The 11510-nt window shown below is 43.9% G+C and overlaps 1 protein-coding gene across 1 annotated transcript in view; it reads left to right on the plus strand.

The window, feature by feature from the left end:
- The first annotated feature begins 3154 nt into the window (after positions 1 to 3154).
- Stard3nl (STARD3 N-terminal like) overlaps positions 3155 to 11510 on the plus strand; it is a 43506-nt gene continuing 35150 nt past the window's right edge. The window contains exon 1 of the mRNA XM_005371891.3: positions 3155 to 3235. The gene's annotated coding sequence lies outside the window, so the exon portion shown is untranslated. The remainder of the gene's footprint in view (positions 3236 to 11510) is intronic.

Consider the following 11510-nt stretch of genomic DNA (forward strand, 5'->3'; position numbering starts at 1 on the left):
CTTGCCCAGTTTTCCCAGCACTGTTTGTGGAAGGGATTTTTGTTCAGTTGCCACTTGCATTATTTGGCTATAAAGAAGTGTAATAAGTTTTGAGATAATGAACTTTCAAAGATGTGAGATTAGGTTACTATCTCAGAGTCAGTCCAGGGTCACTGGACCTGTTACTTTGAGCATGTGGTGTACTTTTTGGTAACAGTACATGGCAGAGCAAACTGATTGCTTTGTAACACAACATAAAGAATCTGTTACCTTTGCCCAAACGCAGTAACCCTGCCTGTAGTCAAAATTCTAGAGAGGTCTCACATGAATTGATTTGCAGAATTCAATGTCTGTTTAAAATAAAAAAAATTCAGGTATTGGCACTAGAGTGTCAAGGTCCCAGGTCTGTTTGACTTCTAGAAAAAGGGGGAAAGACTGCACTCTGGAGAGAAAACTTCCAGCCAGGAGCAGGATTTCCCACAGGTTGTATTACTGCAGTTAAGTCCAATAAATAAAAGAGCCCACATTCCTAACCCACTCTCCTTCTCAAGATGGACAGTTGTATAAGTTCATTGTTATCTAGGAAATGCAAGTTAAACCGGGCAGTGGTGGTGCACATGCCTTTAATCCCCAGCTTTCCGGGAGGCAGAGGCAGGCGGATCTCTGTGAGTCTGAGGCCAGCCTGGTCTACAAGAGCTAGTTCTAGGATAAAAAAGAAATGCAAGTTAAATCCACATTGCGATGTCCATAAACATATGTGTACATATGTGTAAAAGATGAAAAGAAGTACAAACAAATACAACTGAAAATAGTATCTTTGGAAAATGTTACGCAATCAGATTTTTTTCCTTGTTTATGAACATGGAAATTGATGAAGCAAAAAAGTTACTGGGAGATATCCATTACTCTTAAGCACATCTGTTGTTCTGAGGCTTCACATCATACCAAGTTATATGACACTTCACATCATACCAAGATCAAATGCAGATCTATAGGCACCAGTGATCTGGTACAAGAATATCCATATCAGCATCATTGGTAATCACTTCAAACTTTAAATAACCCAATATTGAGAAACAGTAGAATTAACAAAATTTGAAATTATAAACAAAACTGAGAATGTTAAAGTACTACAATATTCTTTTAACATATATCAATATTACAAATATTACTTTTCTCCTTATTGCTTAAAGTATAAGACAAAACAAACAAGGAAGGAAAGATCTATCGTGGCTCACATTCAGAGCACAATCCACCATGGCAAAGAAGGCCTGGTAGCAAGGGTGTGAGGCCTGTGGTCAGAGGCACCCACAGTCTGGAAAAAACACCAAGGTGAATGTGACTGCTTGGCTCCATTTTATTTGTTTGGGGACACCAGAACATGAATGTTGCTCCCCACATTCAGGGTGGGTTTCCCATTTCAATTAATGCAACCTAAAACTTTCCCAGACATGCCCAGAAGTCTGGCTCCTAGGTGATTTTAGATCCTGGGTAGTTGATAATCAATACAGATATCAAGGTAAAAGACACACTTGGAGTATGTACTATGTCTGAAAAGTCCAAGATCGGGAAAACTATTCACAGCGGTAATACTCTCAGAACAGTGTGTACTGTTAAATTACTAGGAAGAAGGCTTCTTCTGCAGTATAGCAATTACACAAGCTGCTTCACCTTGTCACCCAAATGATTTCGCACAAAATCCCTGCAGTTAGTTTGTTTATATATACACACCTTGTCCTTTTTTTCATGTCTTTCAACTTAGGTTAAAAAAAAATCAAAATAGGACCTCCCACCTCCTTCCAGGTCTAGTTAAGGTGACAGGCCAGGGAACCCAGTCTGCTCTTCAGGCTGATGAGAGAGGGGGAGTTGATTGGGGGAGGGGGAGGGATATGGGAGGCGGTGGCAGGGAAGAGACAGAAATCTTTAATAAATAAATAAAATAAAAAAATATCCTTACAGATAAAACCAGAAAAGGCACAAGCAAACTGCTACAGGAATTAAAAAGATATTGAACTTTGAAAAAAAAAATCAAAATATGCCTGTTGTGTCTCTTCAAAGGGACACTACAAAGGATTATTTCAATTCCATGGGTGGAAACGGAGGCACTAGCAGCACAGGGGACCTCATCAGAGACGCCTACTGCTAGGACTGAAGGTGTATGCATCCTGAGACCCAGTGTGTTCTCTTGTTGGTGTTGGACAGAACTGGGAAAATGCATCCACACATGTTTAAGGTAGCATTTCTCCTACTAGCAATAAAAGAAATATACTTTATGTCTGAGGGCACAGAAGTGGCAAATTATATATATTGGTTCTAAGGACTATTGTAGAGCATTTTAAAAAAAAATGAGGCACACTTAAGGATAAATGAAGATCAGGACGTGAGTGTTAAATATTTTCACAAGTCAATACCCAGGAGCTAGGACCCATCACATAAAGATAGAGCTTTTAGTTAGTTCATAAACACAGGTTTCACCCAACTTGTAATGTTCAAAAGTTTTGCATGTATATAAATTCAGTTCTGTACTTTAAATATTCTAAAACCAATTAAAATAGCTTTATAAGAGTATTTTAATTGTCAGTATTATTTTTTAATAAACTGAGCATCTTCAGAACTGATGGGGCATTTTATCTTCCTTTACACCTTTACATTTTTGAAGGATGCAGCCGTGACATCTAATGGGCAAAATATAATCATCACTTTGTGCCCAATTTCGTGTATAACAATGATCAGGAAGAAAAGGCATTATGGAGTGGGAAAGTAGAAAAAAAGGCTTCCTATGTAAGTCTGGGCGATTTGAAACTTATTTGTGGCGTCCTAAGTCAGGTACTTGGTGGACAGATCGAACCAAGTTGGACGGGCATGAAATCCACCCCAGGATTACTTTTCACCGGCTGCAGTCCTTAAAAAGCGACTAAAAGAAGCTGTTTCCAGAATCCAACGGGAAGATAAAATCTGCTACAACCTCTCAGCTGTGAGACGGATAGCCTAAAGGGCTCTGGAGGAGCGGCAAGTTCCACACCCGTCCCTGCCTCCTTCCTAAGCTGTCTACTGGTGACGACAAGACTGACAATTCTTCAAACCAGTCCCCCGTCTGCTGCACCTCCTCTCTCTGTTCCTGCGAGCGGCAGCGTCGTGCGTGGTCAGCGTGTTGACGTCACCGGCGGGTCCCGCCCTGCAGCCCCGCCCCAGCCCGCCGGGCCTGGACCGCGGAGCCGGGTCTGCAGGCCAGCGGGCGGCTCGCGCCGCAGAGGAGGTAGGCTGTTTTCCCGAGCCCTGCTGGGCAGGTCGTAGAGGTTCGGGGTTCGCAAGACTCCCCACGCCTGGCCAGGACCGTGCGACCTGTGGGTGCAAATGCGGCGGAGTGCGGGAGGATCCTGGGCCCCGAGCCCACTCTCACACTCTCCAGGAGGCGGGCGGTCCAGCCTCGGCCCGTGCCTTGCACCCCTGTTGAGACAGGCTACAACAGGCTGGCAGGTTACTGTAACCAGCCTTGTGCCTGCATCCCAGAAAGCCCTGAGATAACGAAACGAAACGAAATTTAAAGCATGAGTCACGAATGTGTTAGCTCTCCGGTTTGCTCACTCATCCTCATTCTGCTTTTTCTTTCCTTTCCTTTTTTTTTTTTTTTAAATCTCGGTATAGTTCTTTCTCTTCCTCTTTTGGTTGGAACATGAGTGGACACCGTGGAACTTTTCTTAGTGTTCTCGTAATAGGACAGTTGTAAAGACATTTGGCTCTTCTCATAGATGGAATCACCGGATCTATCACTTGACCCAATACTAGATTGGGTAAGGTTAGTAAGACTGGACACAGTGACAGGTCCGGACTTCTCAGTGCACTAGAGTTTCTCCAGCATGTCCCGTCTGTTGTCTTTGTTTCAGGGTCCTAAACGGAATTCTCATCTTTGCTTCATTTGACCACCATCCTCTTCTAGAGCAGGATTTGATGAAAAAGAACAATTTTTTATTGTGTAATGGCTGTATTTATGGATCAGTAAAATGCTGGATAAACATGCCTGTGAAGGGACAGTGTATACTGTGCTTCCCTTTATTTCCACTACCTGAAATCCATACATATGTACTAATTTGTATTGTTAGGAAGAATACATTTTTCTTTGAAAGCTTCCTGTTTCAAACGTGGACCTTGAAAAGTTACATCATCAAATGCACCAAAGAAAGGAAATGAAAACTGCCCCAAAGACTTAATCTTCTTAGGCTAGTGATTATCATTTGGATTTAATCACTAGATAATTAATATGATGAATTCTGTCTGTGCCATATGCTGTTTTAGGTGTTGGAAATTGAGGATTGAACACTAGACAAGGCTCTGGTGCTCAGATTCCTTAGATTTTCATGAAGATAGAATATACATGCGAATAGAATCTTGGTTTTAGATAGGAGCGAATGCTAGACTATCGAGCAGTAGGACACGTTGGTGTGGCTGCAATGTGATCCAGGAAAATGCCCCCGAAGAGGTGATGGTCTAGATGAAACCTGAATGCTTGGAGTGAGTCGTGGGGATATCAGGAAGTTGTCAGTTACAAGGCAGAGGCTGGGAAGGAAGAGTTGGCATAGTGACAGGGGCTCTAAGAGGAAACGGTGGGTGAGTGGACCTTGGTTGGAGGTGGTGCTGTAAAAGGACTCTTAGCAGCTTTCTGTTTATTTTGATTATGGAGAATTCATTTTGTATTTTTCTCTTTGGAGGTCCTCTTAATGAAGAGCGGCCCTCTTTTCCCTAGTCCTGTATCCCACAGTTACTTTTCCTTTCCGTTGTTGCTGTGTGCAGGACTCAAACACCCTGCATATCTTCAGCTTTTATCTCCTTCCTCCTAGTCTCCTAGTTGTCAATCATTTCCAATACAGTCGCGTGTGTGTGTGTGTGTGTGTGTGTGTGTGTGTGTGTGTGTGTGTGTAGTTTTTCCAGACAGGGTTTCTTTGTAGCTTTGGAGCCTGTCCTGGAACTAGCTCTAATAGATCAAGCTGGCCTTGAACTCACAGAGATCTGCCTGCCTCTGCCTCCTCAGTGCTGGGATTAAAGGCGTGCGCCATCACTTCCCGGCTTCCCACACAGTCTTTATCTGCTTCCCATTTAGAAAGCGCTGGCAGGCAGTCCTGCTCTGTCCAAACATATGCTACGAAAGTGGAAAGTGTAACAGTAAGTGGGTTAGCCTTTCCCACTAGAACTTGTATTAACGACTAAGGTTTGCTCTGTCTTTATTTAGTTCTTGCAGTTTTCTGGGCACGTTGCATGCCTTCTGTTCCTTCAGACTTATTGCAAATACGAAACTTTTCATCAGTGATGGAAACATTCACTAAGTCACCTCAGCTAGACTGATGAGGTCATTAGCTTTACTCCAGTCCGTTCCACATGCTCTCCGCTCTCCACCAAGCCTGTAACAGGGTCTGCGGGTTGCTGACGTGTCTGTCACTGTAGATCTCATGTAATGGACCCTTTCCGTGGAGAAGGGGCTCTGGAACCAAGGTACGCAAGCTTGCCCACACTCGACGTGTACAGTGGCCAAGCATACCAAATGCCCACCTCCAGATTTTCATGCCAGTATTTTATTCTGTTCTTTTTTCCTTCTTGAAAATCCCTTAGCAAAGAGTGTCTGCCTATATCAAAGTCAGTATCTAGAAAGCATTGTTCCTAAACTCATAGAAGGCAGTTTAAAGGCTAGGACAGTGCTTTTCCTTGCACTAAAATAATCTTTTTAATTTTCTTTCCTTTTCTGAAGAAGTATATGTTAGCATTTTACATGCCCTTCCTTTTTGTTAGATTATCGCTCGTGAGTGACTCCTAGTACAATGGTACTTATGACTTGTGAGTGACTCCAGACAGTGGTACATAGGGCTTGTGAGTGACCCCAGACAGTGGCACATAGGGCTTGTGAGGGACCCCAGACAGTGGTGCATATCGCTTGTGCGTGACTCCCAGACAGGGGTACATAGGGCTTGTGAGTGACTCCCAGACAGGGTACATAGGGCTTGTGAGTGGCACCGAATACAGTGGTATATAATTGTAACACCAACTATATGCAAGGAAGGAGAAATCCCAAGCTGTAGGCCAGCCTGGACAATTTAGCAAGACTCTGTCTCCTGATTAAAATAACAAGGCAGGCCGGGCGGTGGTGGCGCACGCCTGTAATCCCAGCACTCGGGAGGCAGAGGCAGGCGGATCTCTGTGAGTTTGAGGCCAGCCTGGTCTACAAAGGGAGTTCCAGGACAGGCTCCAAAGCTACAGAGAAACCTGCCTCAAAAAACCAAAAAAAATAAAAAATAAAAAAAAAATAAAATAACAAGGCAGGATTGTAGCTCAGGGAAAGAATACTTGAACAGCCCTGGATTTAAACCACAGTATATCAGAATTTTTTAAATTAAAGTTTTAATTTCAGAGATAATTGAAAGAGATAAAAGTTGCTAATAGCCGGGTGGTGGTGGCACACGCCTTTAATCCCAGTGCTCAGGAGGCAGAGGCAGGCAGATCTCTGTGAGTTTAAGGCCAGTCTGGTCTACAAGAGCTAGTTCCAGGACAGGCTCCAAAACTACACAGAAATCCTGTCTCACAAACAAACAAACAAACAAAAAGTTGCTAGTAGTTTCCCAGCCTGATCTTATTCTTAGATATGAGGTAATGTGGCACATAGTTTGCTGGTTCATTATTTCTGGTTCCAAGTAGAGGTTTTCCCATGACTGAGGAAGTACTTGGGTTAGCTCAGTGATGTAATTCTTCTCACGCTACTTTTAAAAAGTAGAAACCAGTTTATAAACTTTATGTGGTTGGGAAACCAGTTTGTTACACGATTGAGAAATAGTGCCGTGTGGTCCTACATTTTAAAAAGAGCCGTGAGGTCCTCTTACTTGATGAACTACATTAGATGAATAACAATATTATAAAAATTAAAACCAGTAGTTTAATTTGCTTTCTGGCTACCCTTTTGACCTGTTATCATAATGGAAACTGAGTTTAATGGCTTTAGAATAATATTAATAGAATTGGCATCTTTCTTAAATGTCAGAAGATATTTACATTTATGCAAAAAGAACTTTTTTGTACTTTAACCCAAAATAATCAAAACTGGATTTTAGACAAGTCTCAGTGTTTGTAAGGATACTCCTGTATCCGGTGCCCATATTCTTAGAGATCTAGGCTGTCAGAATCAGAGCCCACATTGTAGGCATCCAGCCTGTGCTCCCAAACACGGATCCTGATGGCTTCAGTGCCACTGTCGATGCAGTGACTTTTGCAGTGTAGAGTCCTCTAGGTTTATTCGAGCCTTCATTGCCGTCTTTGAGAGAAGTGCTGGTAAGAGTTTCTTGGCTTTGATTCCACAGCGCTGTCTTCCTGTTCCAGCTTGAGTCTGATTTCTGTAGTCCCTAGCCAGTCCCTTTTGAGAAACTTAAATCTTTAGGTGTAAATGTTTAGGTGCTGAGAGCACATTGCTCCTGAAAAAGGCATGGTAAAATAGTTACAGTCATTAATATGGTTAATATAGGTGGAGAGCTGAGGTCCAGAGAGAGTGGCCTAGGGACTCTGGGCTACTTCCCTGGGCCTGGTGAACACGTAATGGCTCTTGTTGCACTTTAGAACTCTGGGCAAGCTCGTCGCTCAGGACTTGCTGATAGTTCCCTATCTTTGTGAACAGACTGACATAATGGAAGATAGTTCTTTTCCTATGAATGGAGAGCAAAGCCTCCGTTCTCACCCAGATCTTTGACTCTGGCTGTTGAAGTCGGGGGCCGGGGGTCTTCTTGGTCAGGAACTTGGTAGGGCTGCTTTTGTCCTTTGAGTTTGAAAACTCTCTGTTTCCTTTGGTTTCTCATAATCTCCCCCTCCCCTGAATGTTTTCTGACTAGTTCATCTTCACTTTATTAAATACATGATTTGGCTTAGACCCATTTAAGTAGAAGCAGTTACAGATTTCTGTATCCTGTGTCTCCCAGAACAATAGACTTTGAATATTGTTTATTGTTTATTATAGTATACTCTTATTCTTGTTTTAGAAAAATATATTCCATAATTCTTTGAATTAAACATTTCCTGTTTGTCAATTTGATGATGCAGAATCAGATAATTCCAGTAACGTTTTTCTTTTTAAATTTATTTAAATTTTTTTAATTGTGTGTGTGTGTGTGTGTGTGAGAGAGAGAGAGAGAGAGAGAGAGAGAGAGAGAGAGAGAGAGAGAGAGAGAGAGTTAGGGTGTGGGCATATGCACCTGTGAGTTCAGGCACCTGCAGAGTCCAAAAGAGAGCATCAGTTCCCCTGGAGCTGGAGCTGAAGTGCTTGTTAGCCACGCCCAGCAGCACCCAATAATTCAGGTCTCCTGCAAGGGTATTATGTGCTCTTAATTGCTGTGCCCCACTCCGGCTCCCAGTGAGAGCCTTCTGTTCCTACACTGTTGTAAATTCATCAAAGGTAACAGCAGCTCTTGAAGTGTTAGAACTTTCTCCAGCACAGGTGAAATCACCAAGCCAGGACTTGCTTTGGCATTGTTGCTAGTAATTAGCCGAGATTTTCTGTGTCAAGAGCTGTGTCATGGGGCTATGGGGCAAGGCTTTGTTATGGGGCTAGTCTTTGCATTGCAGGAGGCCCACGGCCATCTCTAGTCTCTACCCATAGACAGACAACCACATGGCAAATGCCCCAAGGCTGGGAGCACATTCTACTCCCTAATGCCCTGTCCCATAGGGCACCGCTGTTGTTTTTAATTCATTCTCCAAACCTCCCTCTGAGTTAGGTTGCAGTATTTTTGTCCCTATCTTAAAAAACATGTATAAAAACATAAAAAGGGTAAGTAACTTGGCCAAGGTGGCAATGCTGGGATATAAAGTGAGGCAATGCTCTTACTCTACTGTTATCCAGCACAGCCCCTCTGACGTACTACTGTCATTAATCTAAAGATCCCGTAAGTCAGAAGAAAAATTAAGTGCCAGCAAGAGCCAGCTAATGCCAGAAGTAAACACCCTGAGTGGGTGGCAAACTGGGGAGATGGAGAATATTGCCAGTTGCCGAGTTTTCAAGAGAAACTAGAAACCTGGGTTGTTTCATTAGTGAAAATGTTCATCTCTGCATATTGACAGTTGATTCTTTGCTTAGGAAGTGTGTAAGCCAGCCAGTAAACACAGCCTCCACGGTTAGTCTGAGGACCTTTTGGAGGTACATGGTAGTGCTTTGCTGACCTAAGGGGCTGTGCATCCACTACATGATGGAAGTCGGGTACATGCTGAGTGGGGGGCACAGGTGGCAGTGAGGATGGGTAAGTAGGCATTGTTTGGTGTTCTTTTAAGGCAAGGGAATGTGGACAGTAAAGCTGGTCATATGACAAGCTCTGCCCCGAGTCTGCTCTGGTGCAGACTAAACTGCCCGCTTTTAGCTGGGACGGGTATTGTTCATAACTTCGTCTTTCATGACTGACACTCGCCCCAGTGTTTAAATAAACATCCCGCGGGCTCTGAGAACACCTGGACTCTGGAATTGAGTGCTTCCATCCTGGAGAAATGAACCACAGCCGTACTTCACATTGTGGAGAGTCTCTTACCTGGAGTTCTTGTTTACCTTTCTTTGAACAAGGAAGTTCTCTGCCAACGTTTTAGAAACACTGACCTCTTGGTGGCCTTTGGTGTTTGCCTTGCTGATCCTGCTCTTAGCGCAGCCTTATGGGCGGGCCAGGAGCATTCAGCCCCAGGCTGTCTTTCACAGCCCTCTCTGACTGCTGCACACACTTCTGCTCCCGCCAAGGTTGTTTCCCTCGGCTCCCTCACCTGGGCTCCCCAACAGAGGATGACTCGCTGCTGCTAGACATGCTTGTGCTTCATCCGTTTTAAGTTCCCACTTCACTGATACTTTCAACAGCTTTTCAGGTCATTCAGAGCCTTGTTTCCTCTAAGGTTAGCCTTTTCTTGATGGCATTTCTGGTCAAAAATTGCAGATTCTCAGCCTTCTTTCTATTATATCTGTTTTATTCTTTGTTTTCAAACTACTTGTATAAGTTTACACGAGGCTAGAGACAGAGTCTTTTCCATCTGACTTTACCTTACAGCACCCAGCACAATGTTGTTCATGCAGCAGGTGCAGTGAGTATGCCCGTCTGTGTGGTTAGTAAGTCCCAGACATACATGCAGCAGGTGCAGTGAGCATGCCCTTCTGTGTGGCTGGTAGGCCCCAGACATACATGCAGTAGGTGCAGTGAGCATGCCCGTCTGTGTGGCTGGTAGGCCCCAGACATACATACAGCAGGTGCAGTGAATCTGCCCACCTGTGTATCTGGTTTGTCCCAGACATACATGCAGCAGGTGCAGTGAATCTGCCCATCTGTGTGGCTGGTAGGTCCCAGACATACATGCAGCACGTGCAACAGAAAACAAGAGAGCAGCCTGCCACCTTGTGCTAATACATGCTGTAGAATGGGTGCATCTTGAGCACGTTGTGACAAGTAAAAGACACTCCACACAATATACAGCACTTCAGTCATACGAAATACTCAAAATAGATCGTGTTGTCAGGGCAGGGCAAAGGGGAGGAAGAGGGAGCTGCTGTGTAATTGCTATGAAATTTCCGTTGACAGTGCTGAAAATATTTTGGAACTAGAGGTGAAAATTATACAACATTGAGAATATGTTCAATGCCTCTGACTTGCACACTCAATTTTTATAATTTTATATTATGTAAAGTTCACCCCAGTGTTAAAAGAGAGGCTATTTAGCTCATTGTTTTGGAGGATGGAAACCCATGGTCAGGCAATCCAGAGCTCAGCCTCTGGCAAGGGTCCCTGAGTGTATCAGCATAGCAGAGGAATAGATAGGATAAAGCTCTGTGCAGAGATCACATGGTCAGATCACATGGTCAGACAGAAGACCCACGGCCTACAACTTCTCTTTTGCAACCTCGTGCTTTTTCCAGAACCAACCAGTCCCCAGGGACTGCGGTAATGCATTTCTCCAGTGAGCCAATCCCCACCAGGCCCTGCCTCTTACTGCTTTCACCACCTGTTGCATGGCTCTTGAAAACCAAGATGCTAGCACCTGAGCCTTTGTGGGAGGCCCTCTGAAGCCCTTGGGATCAGGAGAGTGTTTTGAGGAGGTGACACATGAGCTTCCTTGAGCAGTGGATAGGCTGTTGATAGTTAAATGTTCGGCAGAATGGGCCTTTTAGGTGGGGCTGAGGTATGGCAAAGGTGCAATGCCAAACCTGTACAGGGAACTCAGAGTTGTAAGCTCAGCTGGAGTGTTAGGAAAGGGAAGCTTTGTTTCTGAGCAGAGGGAGGGAGGAGTGCTGGGAAATTGGAAAGGCCAGGTTGTTGGTTGAGTGCTGATTGAGAAGAGGTTGGGGAGAACCGATAGGGGCTGTTTTTCACTAGTGAGGATGCCAGCAGCAGAGTCAGTCTTAGCATGCTTTCCTATTAGAGCTGTAAATAAGACATTACTGATGGTTAATGACTATTCTTAGATATTTGAGAGTGTTTATAGATGGTGTGTATATATCGGTAAGACCTTACTGATGGTTAGTGCCTATTCTTAGATATTTGAGAGTG

Source organism: Microtus ochrogaster, unplaced genomic scaffold, assembly GCF_000317375.1.
Source record: "Microtus ochrogaster isolate Prairie Vole_2 unplaced genomic scaffold, MicOch1.0 UNK135, whole genome shotgun sequence".
Taxonomy (NCBI): domain Eukaryota; kingdom Metazoa; phylum Chordata; class Mammalia; order Rodentia; family Cricetidae; genus Microtus; species Microtus ochrogaster.